The following is a 21,121-nucleotide window of genomic DNA, read 5'->3' as shown; positions in this document are numbered from 1 at the left end:
TATCATATTAAATATTAAGGTAGCAGTTTATAATCAATGACTAATGACATAAGAAAAGGGAAAAAAAAAACAGTATACAAAGATGCTCCAGGTGAGGCTTGAACTCACAACCTTGGCATTGCTCAACAGATACTGTCTTATAAGTACCGCGCGCTGACCAATTGCACCACTGGAGAACGTTGCTGCATTGATTGGTTATGCTAGATGTGGATTTTATTCAATACAATCAGTGCAGTCATAAGAATTGAAAAAGAAAATCATTTTTGGTGATGAATGATGAGCAACAAAGGAACATGCATGCCAGTTGGCACTTGAATAAGCTGTCCACGGTGATAAAAAAGGTTTAAAAAACAACAACAACAATGTTATCATAATTAATGTCATATTTTAGCTTCTGTGGTCATTTTTTACAAGCTAAACACTGCAAGACTGTTTTACAGTTGAAGCAAGGATAAAATATCAACTCTAGTGATGAGACACTTGCTGTAATGACTTCCAACTCAGACGGGACTTAAACCCACAACCACTGGCTTAGGAGAACAGTGCCTTACCCATTATGCCAGTGGTGCTTACTGATGTTCTTATTTAAGACTGTTAGGTTTTTAATAGTCAATTATTTATTTTTGAGGAAAAAGTGAAGCTGTTTACTGTGTTCTTTGCATTACCAAGTCCAGCAAGAAATGTGCTGGTACTATCCAGAGCTGTCAGTATGGATTATCATGCTATATTGTAGAAAATCAATTTGATGCAACTGCTTTACCAACAGTATGTTAATCTTTTCCATTGCTGTTTTGTTGGCTGACTGAAGGAAGATATGCAGTGCATTTGAACCAAAGCAGATGTGTGCTGACAACTTAAATGCACAATCATGTTTGTGTTTTTTCTTTCTTTCTTCCATCCTTTGTAATATCATATTAAATATTAAGGTAGCAGTTTATAGTCAATGACTAATGACATAAGAAAAGGAAAAAAAACAGTATACAAAGACGCTCCAGGTGAGGCTTGAACTCACAACCTCGGCATTGCTCAATAGATACTGTCTTATAAGTACCACGCGCTGACCAATTGCGCCACTGGAGCACTTTGCAGCAGTAATTGGTTATGCTAGATGTGGATTTTATTCAATACAATCAGTACAGTCATAAGAATTGAAAAAGAAAATCATTTTTGGTGATGAATGATGAGCAACAAAGGAACATGCATGCCAGATGGCACTTGAATAAGCTGTCCACGGTGATAGAAAAGGTTTAAAAAACAACAACAACAATGTTATCATAATTAATGTCATATTTTAGCTTCTGTGGTCATTTTTTACAAGCTAAACACTGCAAGACTGTTTTACAGTAGAAGCAAGGATAAAATATCAACTCTAGTGATGAGACACTTGCTGTAATGACTTCCAACTCAGACGGGACTTAAACCCACAACCACTGGCTTAGGAGAACAGTGCCTTACCCATTATGCCAGTGGTGCTTACTGATGTTCTTATTTAAGACTGTTAGGTTTTTAATAGTCAATTATTTATTTTTGAGGAAAAAGTGAAGCTGTTTACTGTGTTCTTTGCATTACCAAGTCCAGCAAGAAATGTGCTGGTACTATCCAGAGCTGTCAGTATGGATTATCATGCTATATTGCAGAAAATCAATTTGATGCAACTGCTTTACCAACAGTATGTTAATCTTTTCCATTGCTGTTTTGTTGGCTGACTGAAGTAAGATATGCAGTGCATTTGAACCAAAGCAGATGTGTGCTGACAACTTAAATGCACAATCATGTTTGTGTTTTTTCTTTCTTTCTTCCATCCTTTGTAATATCATATTAAATATTAAGGTAGCAGTTTATAATCAATGACTAATGACATAAGAAAAGGAAAAAAAACAGTATACAAAGACGCTCCAGGTGAGGCTTGAACTCACAACCTCGGCATTGCTCAACAGATACTGTCTTTTAAGTACCACGCGCTGACCAATTGCGCCACTGGAGCACTTTGCAGCAGTAATTGGTTATGCTAGATGTGGATTTTATTCAATACAATCAGTACAGTCATAAGAATTGAAAAAGAAAATCATTTTTGGTGATGAATGATGAGCAACAAAGGAACATGCATGCCAGATGGCACTTGAATAAGCTGTCCACGGTGATAGAAAAGGTTTAAAAAACAACAACAACAATGTTATCATAATTAATGTCATATTTTAGCTTCTGTGGTCATTTTTTACAAGCTAAACACTGCAAGACTGTTTTACAGTAGAAGCAAGGATAAAATATCAACTCTAGTGATGAGACACTTGCTGTAATGACTTCCAACTCAGACGGGACTTAAACCCACAACCACTGGCTTAGGAGAACAGTGCCTTACCCATTATGCCAGTGGTGCTTACTGATGTTCTTATTTAAGACTGTTAGGTTTTTAATAGTCAATTATTTATTTTTGAGGAAAAAGTGAAGCTGTTTACTGTGTTCTTTGCATTACCAAGTCCAGCAAGAAATGTGCTGGTACTATCCAGAGCTGTCAGTATGGATTTTCATGCTATATTGCAGAAAATCAATTTGATGCAACTGCTTTACCAACAGTATGTTAATCTTTTCCATTGCTGTTTTGTTGGCTGACTGAAGGCAGATATGCAGTGCATTTGAACCAAAGCAGATGTGGCTGACAACTTAAATGCACAATCATGTTTGTGTTTTTTCTTTCTTTCTTCCATCCTTTGTAATATCATATTAAATATTAAGGTAGCAGTTTATAATTAATGACTAATGACAAAAGAAAAGGAAAAAAAAACAGTATACAAAGATACTCCAGGTGAGGCTTGAACTCACAACCTCAGCATTGCTCAATAGATACTGTCTTATAAGTACCACGCGTGACCAATTGCGCCACTGGAGCACTTTGCAGCATTGATTGGTTATGCTAGATGTGGATTTTATTCAATACAATCAGTACAGTCATAAGAATTGAAAAAGAAAATCATTTTTGGTGATGAATGATGAGCAACAAAGGAACATGCATGCCAGATGGCACTTGAATAAGCTGTCCACGGTGATAAAAAAGGTTTAAAAAACAACAACAACAATGTTATCATAATTAATGTCATATTTTAGCTTCTGTGGTCATTTTTTACAAGCTAAACACTGCAAGACTGTTTTACAGTTGAAGCAAGGATAAAATATCAACTCTAGTGATGAGACACTTGCTGTAATTACTTCCACCCCATATGGGACTTAAACCCACAACCACTGGCTTAGGAGAACAGTGCCTTACCCATTGTGCCAGTGGTGCTTACTTATGTTCTTATTTAAGACTGTTAGGTTTTTAATAGTCAATTATTTATTTTTGAGGAAAAAGTGAAGCTGTTTACTGTGTTCTTTGCATTACCAAGTCCAGCAAGAAATGTGCTGGTACTATCCAGAGCTGTCAGTATGGATTATCATGCTATATTGCAGAAAATCAATTTGATGCAACTGCTTTACCAACAGTATGTTACTCTTTTCCATTGCTGTTTTGTTGGCTGACTGAAGGAAGATATGCAGTGCATTTGAACCAAAGCAGTTGTGTGCTGACAACTTAAATGCACAATCATGTTTGTGTTTTTTCTTTCTTTCTTCCATCCTTTGTATTATCATATTAAATATTAAGGTAGCCGTTTATAATCAATGACTAATGACATAAGAAAAGGAAAAAAAACAGTATACAAAGATGCTCCAGGTGAGACTTGAACTTACAACCTCTGCAATGCTCAATAGATACTGTCTTATAAGTACCACGCGCTGACCAATTGCGCCACTGGAGCACTTTGCTGCATTGATTGGTTATGCTAGATGTGGATTTTATTCAATACAATCAGTGCAGTCATAAGAATTGAAAAAGAAAATCATTTTTGGTGATGAATGATGAGCAACAAAGGAACATGCATGCCAGATGGCACTTGAATAAGCTGTCCACGGTGATAAAAAAGGTTTAAAAAACAACAACAACAACAATGTTATCATAATTAATGTCATATTTTTGCTTCTGTGGTCATTTTTTACAAGCTAACCATTGCAAGACTGTTTTACAGTTGAAGCAAGGATAAAATATCAACTCTAGTGATGAGACACTTGCTGTAATGACTTACAACTCAGACGGGACTTAAACCCACAACCACTGGCTTAGGAGAACAGTGCCTTACCCATTATGCCAGTGGTGCTTACTGATGTTCTTATTTAAGACTGTTAGGTTTTTAATAGTCAATTATTTATTTTTGAGGAAAAAGTGAAGCTGTTTACTGTGTTCTTTGCATTACCAAGTCCAGCAAGAAATGTGCTGGTACTATCCAGAGCTGTCAGTATGGATTATCATGCTATATTGTAGAAAATCAATTTGATGCAACTGCTTTACCAACAGTATGTTAATCTTTTCCATTGCTGTTTTGTTGGCTGACTGAAGGAAGATATGCAGTGCATTTGAACCAAAGCAGATGTGTGCTGACAACTTAAATGCACAATAATGTTTGTGTTTTTTCTTTCTTTCTTCCATCCTTTGTAATATCATATTAAATATTAAGGTAGCAGTTTATAATCAATGACTAATGACATAAGAAAAGGAAAAAAAACAGTATACAAAGACGCTCCAGGTGAGGCTTGAACTCACAACCTCGGCATTGCTCAACAGATACTGTCTTTTAAGTACCACGCGCTGACCAATTGCGCCACTGGAGCACTTTGCAGCAGTAATTGGTTATGCTAGATGTGGATTTTATTCAATACAATCAGTACAGTCATAAGAATTGAAAAAGAAAATCATTTTTGGTGATGAATGATGAGCAACAAAGGAACATGCATGCCAGATGGCACTTGAATAAGCTGTCCACGGTGATAGAAAAGGTTTAAAAAACAACAACAACAATGTTATCATAATTAATGTCATATTTTAGCTTCTGTGGTCATTTTTTACAAGCTAAACACTGCAAGACTGTTTTACAGTAGAAGCAAGGATAAAATATCAACTCTAGTGATGAGACACTTGCTGTAATGACTTCCACCCCATATGGGACTTGGACCCCCTGGCTTAGGAGGGCAGTGACTTATCCATTATGCCAGTGGTGCTTACTGATGTTCTTATTTAAGACTGTTTGGTTTTTAATAGTCAATTATTTATTTTTGAGGAAAAAGTGAAGCTGTTTACTGTGTTCTTTGCATTACCAAGTCCAGCAAGAAATGTGCTGGTACTATCCAGAGCTGTCAGTATGGATTATCATGCTATATTGCAGAAAATCAATTTGATGCAACTGCTTTACCAACAGTATGTTAATCTTTTCCATTGCTGTTTTGTTGGCTGACTGAAGGAAGATATGCAGTGCATTTGAACCACAGCAGATGTGTGCTGACAACTTAAATGCACAATCATGTTTGTGTTTGTTTTTTCTTTCTTTCTTCCATCCTTTGTAATATCATATTAAATATTAAGGTAGCAGTTTATAATCAATGACTAATGACATAAGAAAAGGGAAAAAAAAAACAGTATACAAAGATGCTCCAGGTGAGGCTTGAACTCACAACCTTGGCATTGCTCAACAGATACTGTCTTATAAGTACCGCGCGCTGACCAATTGCACCACTGGAGAACGTTGCTGCATTGATTGGTTATGCTAGATGTGGATTTTATTCAATACAATCAGTGCAGTCATAAGAATTGAAAAAGAAAATCATTTTTGGTGATGAATGATGAGCAACAAAGGAACATGCATGCCAGTTGGCACTTGAATAAGCTGTCCACGGTGATAAAAAAGGTTTAAAAAACAACAACAACAATGTTATCATAATTAATGTCATATTTTAGCTTCTGTGGTCATTTTTTACAAGCTAAACACTGCAAGACTGTTTTACAGTTGAAGCAAGGATAAAATATCAACTCTAGTGATGAGACACTTGCTGTAATGACTTACAACTCAGACGGGACTTAAACCCACAACCACTGGCTTAGGAGAACAGTGCCTTACCCATTATGCCAGTGGTGCTTACTGATGTTCTTATTTAAGACTGTTAGGTTTTTAATAGTCAATTATTTATTTTTGAGGAAAAAGTGAAGCTGTTTACTGTGTTCTTTGCATTACCAAGTCCAGCAAGAAATGTGCTGGTACTATCCAGAGCTGTCAGTATGGATTATCATGCTATATTGTAGAAAATCAATTTGATGCAACTGCTTTACCAACAGTATGTTAATCTTTTCCATTGCTGTTTTGTTGGCTGACTGAAGGAAGATATGCAGTGCATTTGAACCAAAGCAGATGTGTGCTGACAACTTAAATGCACAATCATGTTTGTGTTTTTTCTTTCTTTCTTCCATCCTTTGTAATATCATATTAAATATTAAGGTAGCAGTTTATAGTCAATGACTAATGACATAAGAAAAGGAAAAAAAACAGTATACAAAGACGCTCCAGGTGAGGCTTGAACTCACAACCTCGGCATTGCTCAATAGATACTGTCTTATAAGTACCACGCGCTGACCAATTGCGCCACTGGAGCACTTTGCAGCAGTAATTGGTTATGCTAGATGTGGATTTTATTCAATACAATCAGTACAGTCATAAGAATTGAAAAAGAAAATCATTTTTGGTGATGAATGATGAGCAACAAAGGAACATGCATGCCAGATGGCACTTGAATAAGCTGTCCACGGTGATAGAAAAGGTTTAAAAAACAACAACAACAATGTTATCATAATTAATGTCATATTTTAGCTTCTGTGGTCATTTTTTACAAGCTAAACACTGCAAGACTGTTTTACAGTAGAAGCAAGGATAAAATATCAACTCTAGTGATGAGACACTTGCTGTAATGACTTCCAACTCAGACGGGACTTAAACCCACAACCACTGGCTTAGGAGAACAGTGCCTTACCCATTATGCCAGTGGTGCTTACTGATGTTCTTATTTAAGACTGTTAGGTTTTTAATAGTCAATTATTTATTTTTGAGGAAAAAGTGAAGCTGTTTACTGTGTTCTTTGCATTACCAAGTCCAGCAAGAAATGTGCTGGTACTATCCAGAGCTGTCAGTATGGATTATCATGCTATATTGCAGAAAATCAATTTGATGCAACTGCTTTACCAACAGTATGTTAATCTTTTCCATTGCTGTTTTGTTGGCTGACTGAAGTAAGATATGCAGTGCATTTGAACCAAAGCAGATGTGTGCTGACAACTTAAATGCACAATCATGTTTGTGTTTTTTCTTTCTTTCTTCCATCCTTTGTAATATCATATTAAATATTAAGGTAGCAGTTTATAATCAATGACTAATGACATAAGAAAAGGAAAAAAAACAGTATACAAAGACGCTCCAGGTGAGGCTTGAACTCACAACCTCGGCATTGCTCAACAGATACTGTCTTTTAAGTACCACGCGCTGACCAATTGCGCCACTGGAGCACTTTGCAGCAGTAATTGGTTATGCTAGATGTGGATTTTATTCAATACAATCAGTACAGTCATAAGAATTGAAAAAGAAAATCATTTTTGGTGATGAATGATGAGCAACAAAGGAACATGCATGCCAGATGGCACTTGAATAAGCTGTCCACGGTGATAGAAAAGGTTTAAAAAACAACAACAACAATGTTATCATAATTAATGTCATATTTTAGCTTCTGTGGTCATTTTTTACAAGCTAAACACTGCAAGACTGTTTTACAGTAGAAGCAAGGATAAAATATCAACTCTAGTGATGAGACACTTGCTGTAATGACTTCCAACTCAGACGGGACTTAAACCCACAACCACTGGCTTAGGAGAACAGTGCCTTACCCATTATGCCAGTGGTGCTTACTGATGTTCTTATTTAAGACTGTTAGGTTTTTAATAGTCAATTATTTATTTTTGAGGAAAAAGTGAAGCTGTTTACTGTGTTCTTTGCATTACCAAGTCCAGCAAGAAATGTGCTGGTACTATCCAGAGCTGTCAGTATGGATTTTCATGCTATATTGCAGAAAATCAATTTGATGCAACTGCTTTACCAACAGTATGTTAATCTTTTCCATTGCTGTTTTGTTGGCTGACTGAAGGCAGATATGCAGTGCATTTGAACCAAAGCAGATGTGGCTGACAACTTAAATGCACAATCATGTTTGTGTTTTTTCTTTCTTTCTTCCATCCTTTGTAATATCATATTAAATATTAAGGTAGCAGTTTATAATTAATGACTAATGACAAAAGAAAAGGAAAAAAAAACAGTATACAAAGATACTCCAGGTGAGGCTTGAACTCACAACCTCAGCATTGCTCAATAGATACTGTCTTATAAGTACCACGCGTGACCAATTGCGCCACTGGAGCACTTTGCAGCATTGATTGGTTATGCTAGATGTGGATTTTATTCAATACAATCAGTACAGTCATAAGAATTGAAAAAGAAAATCATTTTTGGTGATGAATGATGAGCAACAAAGGAACATGCATGCCAGATGGCACTTGAATAAGCTGTCCACGGTGATAAAAAAGGTTTAAAAAACAACAACAACAATGTTATCATAATTAATGTCATATTTTAGCTTCTGTGGTCATTTTTTACAAGCTAAACACTGCAAGACTGTTTTACAGTTGAAGCAAGGATAAAATATCAACTCTAGTGATGAGACACTTGCTGTAATTACTTCCACCCCATATGGGACTTAAACCCACAACCACTGGCTTAGGAGAACAGTGCCTTACCCATTGTGCCAGTGGTGCTTACTTATGTTCTTATTTAAGACTGTTAGGTTTTTAATAGTCAATTATTTATTTTTGAGGAAAAAGTGAAGCTGTTTACTGTGTTCTTTGCATTACCAAGTCCAGCAAGAAATGTGCTGGTACTATCCAGAGCTGTCAGTATGGATTATCATGCTATATTGCAGAAAATCAATTTGATGCAACTGCTTTACCAACAGTATGTTACTCTTTTCCATTGCTGTTTTGTTGGCTGACTGAAGGAAGATATGCAGTGCATTTGAACCAAAGCAGTTGTGTGCTGACAACTTAAATGCACAATCATGTTTGTGTTTTTTCTTTCTTTCTTCCATCCTTTGTATTATCATATTAAATATTAAGGTAGCCGTTTATAATCAATGACTAATGACATAAGAAAAGGAAAAAAAACAGTATACAAAGATGCTCCAGGTGAGACTTGAACTCACAACCTCTGCAATGCTCAATAGATACTGTCTTATAAGTACCACGCGCTGACCAATTGCGCCACTGGAGCACTTTGCTGCATTCATTGGTTATGCTAGATGTGGATTTTATTCAATACAATCAGTGCAGTCATAAGAATTGAAAAAGAAAATCATTTTTGGTGATGAATGATGAGCAACAAAGGAACATGCATGCCAGATGGCACTTGAATAAGCTGTCCACGGTGATAAAAAAGGTTTAAAAAACAACAACAACAACAATGTTATCATAATTAATGTCATATTTTTGCTTCTGTGGTCATTTTTTACAAGCTAACCATTGCAAGACTGTTTTACAGTTGAAGCAAGGATAAAATATCAACTCTAGTGATGAGACACTTGCTGTAATTACTTCCACCCCATATGGGACTTGGACCCCCTGGCTTAGGAGGGCAGTGACTTATCCATTATGCTAGTGGTGCTTACTGATGTTCTTATTTAAGACTGTTTGGTTTTTAATAGTCAATTATTTATTTTTGAGGAAAAAGTGAAGCTGTTTACTGTGTTCTTTGCATTACCAAGTCCAGCAAGAAATGTGCTGGGACTATCCAGAGCTGTCAGTATGGATTATCATGCTATATTGCAGAAAATCAATTTGATGCAACTGCTTTACCAACAGTATGTTAATCTTTTCCATTGCTGTTTTGACTGAAGGAAGATATGCAGTGCATTTGAACCACAGCAGATGTGTGCTGACAACTTAAATGCACAATCATGTTTGTGTTTGTTTTTTCTTTCTTTCTTCCATCCTTTGTAATATCATATTAAATATTAAGGTAGCAGTTTATAATCAATGACTAATGACATAAGAAAAGGGAAAAAAAAACAGTATACAAAGATGTTCCAGGTGAGGCTTGAACTCCCAACCTTGGCATTGCTCAACAGATACTGTCTTATAAGTTTCGCGCGCTGACCAATTGCACCACTGGAGCACGTTGCTGCATTGATTGGTTATGCTAGATGTGGATTTTATTCAATACAATCAGTGCAGTCATAAGAATTGAAAAAGAAAATCATTTTTGGTGATGAATGATGAGCAACAAAGGAACATGCATGCCAGTTGGCACTTGAATAAGCTGTCCACGGTGATAAAAAAGGTTTAAAAAACAACAACAACAATGTTATCATAATTAATGTCATATTTTAGCTTCTGTGGTCATTTTTTACAAGCTAAACACTGCAAGACTGTTTTACAGTTGAAGCAAGAATAAAATATCAACTCTAGTGATGAGACACTTGCTGTAATGACTTCCAACTCAGACGGGACTTAAACCCACAACCACTGGCTTAGGAGAACAGTGCCTTACCCATTATGCCAGTGGTGCTTACTTATGTTCTTATTTAAGACTGATTGGTTTTTAATAGTCAATTATTTATTTTTGAGGAAAAAGGGAAGCTGTTAACTGTGTTCTTTGCATTACCAAGTCCAGCAAGAAATGTGCTGGTACTATCCAGAGCTGTCAGTATGGATTATCATGCTATATTGCAGAAAATCAATTTGATGCAACTGCTTTACCAACAGTATGTTAATCTTTTCCATTGCTGTTTTGTTGGCTGACTGAAGGAAGATATGCAGTGCATTTGAACCAAAGCAGATGTGTGCTGACAACTTAAATGCACAATCATGTTTGTGTTTTTTCTTTCTTTCTTCCATCCTTTGTAATATCATATTAAATATTAAGGTAGCAGTTTATAATCAATGACTAATGACATAAGAAAAGGAAAAAAAAACAGTATACAAATATACTCCAGGTGAGGCTTGAACTCACAACCTCAGCATTGCTCAATAGATACTGTCTTATAAGTACCACGCGCTGACCAATTGCGCCACTGGAGCACTTTGCAGCATTGATTGGTTATGCTAGATGTGGATTTTATTCAATACAATCAGTACAGTCATAAGAATTGAAAAAGAAAATCATTTTTGGTGATGAATGATGAGCAACAAAGGAACATGCATGCCAGATGGCACTTGAATAAGCTGTCCACGGTGATAAAAAAGGTATAAAAAACAACAACAACAATGTTATCATAATTAATGTCATATTTTAGCTTCTGTGGTCATTTTTTACAAGCTAAACACTGCAAGACTGTTTTACAGTTGAAGCAAGGATAAAATATAAACTCTAGTGATGAGACACTTGCTGTAATTACTTCCACCCCATATGGGACTTGGACCCCCTGGCTTAGGAGGGCAGTGATTTATCCATTATGCCAGTGGTGCTTACTGATGTTCTTATTTAAGACTGTTTGGTTTTTAATAGTCAATTATTTATTTTTGAGGAAAAAGTGAAGCTGTTTACTGTGTTCTTTGCATTACCAAGTCCAGCAAGAAATGTGCTGGTACTATCCAGAGCTGTCAGTATGGATTATCATGCTATATTGCAGAAAATCAATTTGATGCAACTGCATTACCAACAGTATGTTAATCTTTTCCATTGCTGTTTTGTTGGCTGACTGAAGGAAGATATGCAGTGCATTTGAACCAAAGCAGATGTGTGCTGACAACTTAAATGCACAATCATGTTTGTGTTTTTTCTTTCTTTCTTCCATCCTTTGTAATATCATATTAAATATTAAGGTAGCAGATTATAATCAATGACTAATGACATAAGAAAAGGAAAAGAAACAGTATACAAAGATGCTCCAGGTGAGGCTTGAACTCACAACCTTGGCATTGCTCAACAGATACTGTCTTATAAGTACCGCGCGCTGACCAATTGCGCCACTGGAGCACTTTGCTGCATTGATTGGTTATGCTAGATGTGGATTTTATTCAATACAATCAGTGCAGTCATAAGAATTGAAAAAGAAAATCATTTTTGGTGATGAATGATGAGCAACAAAGGAACATGCATGCCAGATGGCACTTGAATAAGCTGTCCACGGTGATAAAAAAGGTTTAAAAAACAACAACAACAATGTTATCATAATTAATGTCATATTTTAGCTTCTGTGGTCATTTTTTACAAGCTAAACACTGCAAGACTGTTTTACAGTTGAAGCAAGGATAAAATATCAACTCTAGTGATGAGACACTTGCTGTAATGACTTCCAACTCAGACGGGACTTAAACCCACAACCACTGGCTTAGGAGAACAGTGCCTTACCCATTATGCCAGTGGTGCTTACTTTTGTTCTTATTTAAGACTGTTAGGTTTTTAATAGTCAATTATTTATTTTTGAGGAAAAAGTGAAGCTGTTTACTGTGTTCTTTGCATTACCAAATCCAGCAAGAAATGTGCTGGTACTATCCAGAGCTGTCAGTATGGATTATCATGCTATATTGCAGGAAATCAATTTGATGCAACTGCTTTACCAACAGTATGTTAATCTTTTCCATTGCTGTTTTGTTGGCTGACTGAAGGAAGATATGCAGTGCATTTGAACCAAAGCAGTTGTGTGCTGACAACTTAAATGCACAATCATGTTTGTGTTTTTTCTTTCTTTCTTCCATCCTTTGTAATATCATATTAAATATTAAGGTAGCAGTTTATAATCAATGACTAATGACATAAGAAAAGGAAAAAAAACAGTATACAAAGATGCTCCAGGTGAGACTTGAACTCACAACCTCTGCATTGCTCAATAGATACTGTCTTATAAGTACCACGCGCTGACCAATTACGCCACTGGAGCACTTTGCAGCATTGACTGGTTATGCTAGATGTGGATTTTATTCAATACAATCAGTACAGTCATAAGAATTGAAAAAGAAAATCATTTTTGGTGATGAATGATGAGCAACAAAGGAACATGCATGCCAGATGGCACTTGAATAAGCTGTCCACGGTGATAAAAAAGGTTTAAAAAACAACAACAACAATGTTATCATAATTAATGTCATATTTTAGCTTCTGTGGTCATTTTTTACAAGCTAAACACTGCAAGACTGTTTTACAGTTGAAGCAAGGATAAAATATCAACTCTAGTGATGAGACACTTGCTGTAATGACTTCCAACTCAGACGGGACTTAAACCCACAACCACTGGCTTAGAAAAACAGTGCCTTACCCATTATGCCAGCGGTGCTTACTGATGTTCTTATTTAAAACTGTTAGGTTTTTAATAGTCAATTATTTATTTTTGAGGAAAAAGTGAAGCTGTTTACTGTGTTCTTTGCATTACCAAGTCCAGCAAGAAATGTGCTGGTACTATCCAGAGCTGTCAGTATGGATTATCATGCTATATTGCAGAAAATCAATTTGATGCAACTGCTTTACCAGCAGTATGTTAATCTTTTCCATTGCTGTTTTGTTGGCTGACTGAAGGAAGATATGCAGTGCATTTGTACCAAAGCAGATGTGTGCTGACAACTTAAATGCACAATCATGTTTGTGTTTTTTTTTCTTTCTTCCATCCTTTGTAATATCATATTAAATATTAAGGTAGCAGTTTATAATCAATGACTGATGACATAAGAAAAGGAAAAAAAACAGTGTACAAAGATGCTCCAGGTAAGACTTGAACTCACAACCTCGGCATTGCTCAATAGATACTGTCTTATAAGTACCATGCGCTGACCAATTGCGCCACTGGAGCACTTTACAGCATTAATTGGTTATGCTAGATGTGGATTTTATTCAATACAATCAGTACAGTCATAAGAATTGAAAAAGAAAATCATTTTTGGTGATGAATGATGAGCAACAAAGGAACATGCATGCCAGATGGTACTTGAATAAGCTGTCCACGGTGATAAAAAAAGGTTTAAAAAACAACAACAATGTTATCATAATTAATGTCATATTTTAGCTTCTGTGGTCATTTTTTACAAGCTAAACACTGCAAGACTGTTTTACAGTTGAAGCAAGGATAAAATATCAACTCTAGTGATGAGACACTTGCTGTAATGACTTCCACCCCATATGGGACTTGGACCCCCTGGCTTAGGAGGGCAGTGACTTATCCATTATGCCAGTGGTGCTTACTGATGTTCTTATTTAATACTATTAGGTTTTTAATAGTCAATTATTTATTTTTGAGGAAAAAGTGAAGCTGTTTACTGTGTTCTTTGCATTACCAAGTCCAGCAAGAAATGTGCTGGTACTATCCAGAGCTGTCAGTATGGATTATCATGCTATATTGCAGAAAATCAATTTGATGCAACTGCTTTACCAACAGTATGTTAATCTTTTCCATTGCTGTTTTGTTGGCTGACTGAAGGAAGATATGCAGTGCATTTGTACCAAAGCAGATGTGTGCTGACAACTTAAATGTACAATCATGTTTGTGTTTTTTCTTTCTTTCTTCCATCCTTTGTAATATCATATTAAATATTAAGGTAGCAGTTAATAATCAATGACTGATGACATAAGAAAAGGAAAAAAAACAGTATACAAAGATGCTCCAGGTAAGACTTGAACTCACAACCTCGGCATTGCTCAATAGATACTGTCTTATAAGTACCACGCGCTGACCAATTGCGCCACTGGAGCACTTTGCAGCATTGATTGGTTATGCTAGATGTTGATTTTATTCAATACAATCAGTACAGTCATAAGAATTGAAAAAGAAAATCATTTTTGGTGATGAATGATGAGCAACAAAGGAACATGCATGCCAGATGGCACTTGAATAAGCTGTCCACGGTGATAAAAAAAGGTTTAAAAAACAACAACAACAATGTTATCATAATGAATGTCATATTTTAGCTTCTGTGGTCATTTTTTACAAGCTAAACACTGCAAGACTGTTTTACAGTTGAAGCAAGGATAAAATATTAACTCTAGTGATGAGACACTTGCTGTAATGACTTCCAACTCAGACGGGACTTAAACCCACAACCACTGGCTTAGGAGAACAGTGCCTTACCCATTATGCCAGTGGTGCTTACTCATGTTCTTATTTAAGACTGTTAGGTTTTTAATAGTCAATTATTTATTTTTGAGGAAAAAGTGAAGCTGTTTACTGTGTTCTTTGCATTACCAAGTCCAGCAAGAAATGTGCTGGTACTATCCAGAGCTGTCAGTATGGATTGTCATACTATATTGCAGAAAATCAATTTGATGCAACTGCTTTACCAACAGTATGTTAATCTTTTCCATTGCTGTTTTGTTGGCTGACTGAAGGAAGATATGCAGTGCATTTGAACCAAAGCAGATGTGTGCTGACAACTTAAATGCACAATCATGTTTGTGTTTTTTCTTTCTTTCTTCCATCCTTTGTAATATCATATTAAATATTAAGGTAGCAGTTTATAATCAATGACTAATGACATAAGAAAAGGAAAAAAAAACATTATACAAAGATGCTCCAGGTGAGACTTGAACTCACAACCTCGGCATTGCTCAACAGATACTGTCTTATAAGTACCACGCGCTGACCAATTGCGCCACTGGAGCACTTTGCTGCATTAATTGGTTATGCTAGATGTGGATTTTATTCAATACAATCAGTACAGTCAGAAGAATTGAAAAAGAAAATCATTTTTGGTGATGAATGATGAGCAACAAAGGAACATGCATGCCAGATGGCACTTGAATAAGCTGTCCACGGTGATAGAAAAGGTTTAAAAAACAACAACAACAATGTTATCATAATTAATGTCATATTTTAGCTTCTGTGGTCATTTTTTACAAGCTAAACACTGCAAGACTGTTTTACAGTTGAAGCAAGGATAAAATATCAATTCTAGTGATGAGACACTTGCTGTAATGACTTCCACCCCATATGGGACTTGGACCCCCTGGCTTAGGAGGGCAGTGACTTATCCATTATGCCAGTGGTGCTTACTGATGTTCTTATTTAAGACTGATAGGTTTTTAATAGTCAATTATTTATTTTTGAGGAAAAAGTGAAGCTGTTTACTGTGTTCTTTGCATTACCAAGTCCAGCAAGAAATGTGCTGGTACTATCCAGAGCTGTCAGTATGGATTATCATGCTATATTGCAGAAAATCAATTTGATGCAACTGCTTTACCAATAGTATGTTAATCTTTTCCATTGCTGTTTTGTTGGCTGACTGAAGGAAGATATGCAGTGCATTTGAACCAAAGCAGATGTGTGCTGACAACTTAAATGCACAATCATGTTTGTGTTTTTTCTTTCTTTCTTCCATCCTTTGTAATATCATATTAAATATTAAGGTAGCAGTTTATAATCAATGACTAATGACATAAGAAAAGGAAAAAAAGCAGTATACAAAGATACTCCAGGTGAGGCTTGAACTCACAACCTTGGCATTGCTCAACAGATACTGTCTTATAAGTACCGCGTGCTGACCAATTGCGCCACTGGAGCACTTTGCAGCAGTAATTGGTTATGCTAGATGTGGATTTTATTCAATACAATCAGTACAGTCATAAGAATTGAAAAAGAAAATCATTTTTGGTGATGAATGATGAGCAACAAAGGAACATGCATGCCAGATGGCACTTGAATAAGCTGTCCACGGTGATAAAAAAGGTTTAAAAAACAACAACAACAATGTTATCATAATTAATGTCATATTTTAGCTTCTGTGGTCATTTTTTACAAGCTAAACACTGCAAGACTGTTTTACAGTTGAAGCAAGGATAAAATATCAACTCTAGTGATGAGACACTTGCTGTAATGACTTCCAACTCAGACGGGACTTAAACCCACAACCACTGGCTTAGGAGAACAGTGCCTTACCCATTATGCCAGTGGTGCTTACTCATGTTCTTATTTAAGACTGTTAGGTTTTTAATAGTCAATTATTTATTTTTGAGGAAAAAGTGAAGCTGTTTACTGTGTTCTTTGCATTACCAAGTCCAGCAAGAAATGTGCTGGTACTATCCAGAGCTGTCAGTATGGATTGTCATACTATATTGCAGAAAATCAATTTGATGCAACTGCTTTACCAACAGTATGTTAATCTTTTCCATTGCTGTTTTGTTGGCTGACTGAAGGAAGATATGCAGTGCATTTGAACCAAAGCAGATGTGTGCTGACAACTTAAATGCACAATCATGTTTGTGTTTTTTCTTTCTTTCTTCCATCCTTTGTAATATCATATTAAATATTAAGGTAGCAGTTTATAATCAATGACTAATGACATAAGAAAAGGAAAAAAAAACATTATACAAAGATGCTCCAGGTGAGACTTGAACTCACAACCTCGGCATTGCTCAACAGATACTGTCTTATAAGTACCACGCGCTGACCAATTGCGCCACTGGAGCACTTTGCTGCATTAATTGGTTATGCTAGATGTGGATTTTATTCAATACAATCAGTACAGTCAGAAGAATTGAAAAAGAAAATCATTTTTGGTGATGAATGATGAGCAACAAAGGAACATGCATGCCAGATGGCACTTGAATAAGCTGTCCACGGTAATAGAAAAGGTTTAAAAAACAACAACAACAATGTTATCATAATTAATGTCATATTTTAGCTTCTGTGGTCATTTTTTACAAGCTAAACACTGCAAGACTGTTTTACAGTTGAAGCAAGGATAAAATATCAATTCTAGTGATGAGACACTTGCTGTAATGACTTCCACCCCATATGGGACTTGGACCCCCTGGCTTAGGAGGGCAGTGACTTATCCATTATGCCAGTGGTGCTTACTGATGTTCTTATTTAAGACTGATAGGTTTTTAATAGTCAATTATTTATTTTTGAGGAAAAAGTGAAGCTGTTTACTGTGTTCTTTGCATTACCAAGTCCAGCAAGAAATGTGCTGGTACTATCCAGAGCTGTCAGTATGGATTATCATGCTATATTGCAGAAAATCAATTTGATGCAACTGCTTTACCAATAGTATGTTAATCTTTTCCATTGCTGTTTTGTTGGCTGACTGAAGGAAGATATGCAGTGCATTTGAACCAAAGCAGATGTGTGCTGACAACTTAAATGCACAATCATGTTTGTGTTTTTTCTTTCTTTCTTCCATCCTTTGTAATATCATATTAAATATTAAGGTAGCAGTTTATAATCAATGACTAATGACATAAGAAAAGGAAAAAAAGCAGTATACAAAGATGCTCCAGGTGAGGCTTGAACTCACAACCTTGGCATTGCTCAACAGATACTGTCTTATAAGTACCACGTGCTGACCAATTACGCCACTGGAGCACTTTGCAGCAGTAATTGGTTATGCTAGATGTGGATTTTATTCAATACAATCAGTACAGTCATAAGAATTGAAAAAGAAAATCATTTTTGGTGATGAATGATGAGCAACAAAGGAACATGCATGCCAGATGGCACTTGAATAAGCTGTCCACGGTGATAAAAAAGGTTTAAAAAACAACAACAACAATGTTATCATAATTAATGTCATATTTTAGCTTCTGTGGTCATTTTTTACAAGCTAAACACTGCAAGACTGTTTTACAGTTGAAGCAAGGATAAAATATCAACTCTAGTGATGAGACACTTGCTGTAATGACTTCCAACTCAGACGGGACTTAAACCCACAACCACTGGCTTAGGAGAACAGTGCCCTACCCATTATGCCAGTGGTGCTTACTTTTGTTCTTATTTAAGACTGTTAGGTTTTTAATAGTCAATTATTTATTTTTGAGGAAAAAGTGAAGCTGTTTACTGTGTTCTTTGCATTACCAAATCCAGCAAGAAATGTGCTGGTACTATCCAGAGCTGTCAGTATGGATTATCATGCTATATTGCAGAAAATCAATTTGATGCAACTGCTTTACCAACAGTATGTTAATCTTTTCCATTGCTGTTTTGTTGGCTGACTGAAGGAAGATATGCAGTGCATTTGAACCAAAGCAGTTGTGTGCTGACAACTTAAATGCACAATCATGTTTGTGTTTTTTCTTTCTTTCTTCCATCCTTTGTAATATCATATTAAATATTAAGGTAGCAGTTTATAATCAATGACTAATGACATAAGAAAAGGAAAAAAAACAGTATACAAAGATGCTCCAGGTGAGACTTGAACTCACAACCTCAGCATTGCTCAATAGATACTGTCTTATAAGTACCACGCGCTGACCAATTGCGCCACTGGAGCACTTTGCAGCATTGATTGGTTATGCTAGATGTGGATTTTATTCAATACAATCAGTACAGTCAGAAGAATTGAAAAAGAAAATCATTTTTGGTGATGAATGATGAGCAACAAAGGAACATGCATGCCAGATGGCACTTGAATAAGCTGTCCACGGTGATAAAAAAGGTTTAAAAAACAACAACAACAATGTTATCATAATTAATGTCATATTTTAGCTTCTGTGGTCATTTTTTACAAGCTAAACACTGCAAGACTGTTTTACAGTTGAAGCAAGGATAAAATATCAACTCTAGTGATGAGACACTTGCTGTAATGACTTCCAACTCAGACGGGACTTAAACCCACAACCACTGGCTTAGGAGAACAGTGCCTTACCCATTATGCCAGTGGTGCTTACTGATGTTCTTATTTAAAACTGTTAGGTTTTTAATAGTCAATTATTTATTTTTGAGGAAAAAGTGAAGCTGTTTACTGTGTTCTTTGCATTACCAAGTCCAGCAAGAAATGTGCTGGTACTATCCAGAGCTGTCAGTATGGATTATCATGCTATATTGCAGAAAATCAATTTGATGCAACTGCTTTACCAGCAGTATGTTAATCTTTTCCATTGCTGTTTTGTTGGCTGACTGAAGGAAGATATGCAGTGCATTTGTACCAAAGCAGATGTGTGCTGACAACTTAAATGCACAATCATGTTTGTGTTTTTTTTTTCTTTCTTCCATCCTTTGTAATATCATATTAAATATTAAGGTAGCAGTTTATAATCAATGACTGATGACATAAGAAAAGGAAAAAAAACAGTGTACAAAGATGCTCCAGGTAAGACTTGAACTCACAACCTCGGCATTGCTCAATAGATACTGTCTTATAAGTATCGTGCGCTGACCAATTGCGCCACTGGAGCACTTTGCAGCATTAATTGGTTATGCTAGATGTGGATTTTATTCAATACAATCAGTACAGTCATAAGAATTGAAAAAGAAAATCATTTTTGGTGATGAATGATGAGCAACAAAGGAACATGCATGCCAGATGGTACTTGAATAAGCTGTCCACGGTGATAAAAAAGGTTTAAAAAACAACAACAACAATGTTATAATTAATGTCATATTTTAGCTTCTGTGGTCATTTTTTACAAGCTAAACACTGCAAGACTGTTTTACAGTTGAAGCAAGGATAAAATATCAACTCTAGTGATGAGACACTTGCTGTAATTACTTCCACCCCATATGGGACTTGGACCCCCTGGCTTAGGAGGGCAGTGACTTATCCATTATGCCAGTGGTGCTTACTGATGTTCTTATTTAAAACTATTAGGTTTTTAATAGTCAATTATTTATTTTTGAGGAAAAAGTGAAGCTGTTTACTGTGTTCTTTGCATTACCAAGTCCAGCAAGAAATGTGCTGGTACTATCCAGAGCTGTCAGTATGGATTATCATGCTATATTGCAGAAAATCAATTTGATGCAACTGCTTTACCAACAGTATGTTAATCTTTTCCATTGCTGTTTTGTTGGCTGACTGAAGGAAGATATGCAGTGCATTTGTACCAAAGCAGATGTGTGCTGACAACTTAAATGTACAATCATGTTTGTGTTTTTTCTTTCTTTCTTCCATCCTTTGTAATATCATATTAAATATTAAGGTAGCAGTTAATAATCAATGAATGATGACATAAGAAAAGGAAAAAAAACAGTATACAAAGATGCTCCAGGTAAGACTTGAACTCACAACCTCGGCATTGCTCAATAGATACTGTCTTATAAGTACCACGCGCTGACCAATTGCGCCACTGGAGCACTTTGCAGCATTGATTGGTTATGCTAGATGTGGATTTTATTCAATACAATCAGTACAGTCATAAGAATTGAAAAAGAAAATCATTTTTGGTGATGAATGATGAGCAACAAAGGAACATGCATGCCAGATGGCACTTGAATAAGCTGTCCACGGTGATAAAAAAAGGTTTAAAAAACAACAACAACA

General features: G+C 36.0%; 12 non-coding genes across 12 annotated transcripts; all 12 read right to left on the bottom strand.

Annotated features, from left to right (window-relative positions):
- Positions 1-987: 987 nt before the first annotated feature.
- On the bottom strand, positions 988-1,080 carry TRNAI-UAU (transfer RNA isoleucine (anticodon UAU)). Its single transcript is given in 2 exon segments — positions 988-1,023; positions 1,043-1,080. It is a non-coding gene; the product is annotated as a tRNA-Ile (tRNA).
- Positions 1,081-1,891: 811 nt separating this feature from the next.
- TRNAL-UAA (transfer RNA leucine (anticodon UAA)) lies at positions 1,892-1,984 on the bottom strand. Its single transcript is given in 2 exon segments — positions 1,892-1,927; positions 1,947-1,984. It is a non-coding gene; the product is annotated as a tRNA-Leu (tRNA).
- A 2,621-nt stretch (positions 1,985-4,605) lies between these two features.
- TRNAL-UAA (transfer RNA leucine (anticodon UAA)) lies at positions 4,606-4,698 on the bottom strand. Its single transcript is given in 2 exon segments — positions 4,606-4,641; positions 4,661-4,698. It is a non-coding gene; the product is annotated as a tRNA-Leu (tRNA).
- A 1,716-nt stretch (positions 4,699-6,414) lies between these two features.
- Positions 6,415-6,507, bottom strand: TRNAI-UAU (transfer RNA isoleucine (anticodon UAU)). The gene is given in 2 exon segments: positions 6,415-6,450; positions 6,470-6,507. It is a non-coding gene; the product is annotated as a tRNA-Ile (tRNA).
- Positions 6,508-7,318: 811 nt separating this feature from the next.
- TRNAL-UAA (transfer RNA leucine (anticodon UAA)) lies at positions 7,319-7,411 on the bottom strand. The gene is given in 2 exon segments: positions 7,319-7,354; positions 7,374-7,411. It is a non-coding gene; the product is annotated as a tRNA-Leu (tRNA).
- Positions 7,412-11,828: 4,417 nt separating this feature from the next.
- Positions 11,829-11,921, bottom strand: TRNAI-UAU (transfer RNA isoleucine (anticodon UAU)). Its single transcript is given in 2 exon segments — positions 11,829-11,864; positions 11,884-11,921. It is a non-coding gene; the product is annotated as a tRNA-Ile (tRNA).
- Positions 11,922-13,635: 1,714 nt separating this feature from the next.
- TRNAI-UAU (transfer RNA isoleucine (anticodon UAU)) lies at positions 13,636-13,728 on the bottom strand. The gene is given in 2 exon segments: positions 13,636-13,671; positions 13,691-13,728. It is a non-coding gene; the product is annotated as a tRNA-Ile (tRNA).
- An 803-nt stretch (positions 13,729-14,531) lies between these two features.
- TRNAI-UAU (transfer RNA isoleucine (anticodon UAU)) lies at positions 14,532-14,624 on the bottom strand. Its single transcript is given in 2 exon segments — positions 14,532-14,567; positions 14,587-14,624. It is a non-coding gene; the product is annotated as a tRNA-Ile (tRNA).
- An 813-nt stretch (positions 14,625-15,437) lies between these two features.
- TRNAI-UAU (transfer RNA isoleucine (anticodon UAU)) lies at positions 15,438-15,530 on the bottom strand. Its single transcript is given in 2 exon segments — positions 15,438-15,473; positions 15,493-15,530. It is a non-coding gene; the product is annotated as a tRNA-Ile (tRNA).
- Positions 15,531-17,240: 1,710 nt separating this feature from the next.
- TRNAI-UAU (transfer RNA isoleucine (anticodon UAU)) lies at positions 17,241-17,333 on the bottom strand. The gene is given in 2 exon segments: positions 17,241-17,276; positions 17,296-17,333. It is a non-coding gene; the product is annotated as a tRNA-Ile (tRNA).
- A 1,709-nt stretch (positions 17,334-19,042) lies between these two features.
- On the bottom strand, positions 19,043-19,135 carry TRNAI-UAU (transfer RNA isoleucine (anticodon UAU)). The gene is given in 2 exon segments: positions 19,043-19,078; positions 19,098-19,135. It is a non-coding gene; the product is annotated as a tRNA-Ile (tRNA).
- Positions 19,136-20,841: 1,706 nt separating this feature from the next.
- Positions 20,842-20,934, bottom strand: TRNAI-UAU (transfer RNA isoleucine (anticodon UAU)). Its single transcript is given in 2 exon segments — positions 20,842-20,877; positions 20,897-20,934. It is a non-coding gene; the product is annotated as a tRNA-Ile (tRNA).
- Positions 20,935-21,121: the final 187 nt, after the last annotated feature.

Source organism: Pseudophryne corroboree, chromosome 4 (assembly GCF_028390025.1).
Source record: "Pseudophryne corroboree isolate aPseCor3 chromosome 4, aPseCor3.hap2, whole genome shotgun sequence".
Lineage (NCBI taxonomy): Eukaryota > Metazoa > Chordata > Amphibia > Anura > Myobatrachidae > Pseudophryne > Pseudophryne corroboree.
The sequence above is the reverse complement of the archived record's forward strand: the minus strand, read 5'-3'. Positions and strand labels throughout refer to the sequence as shown.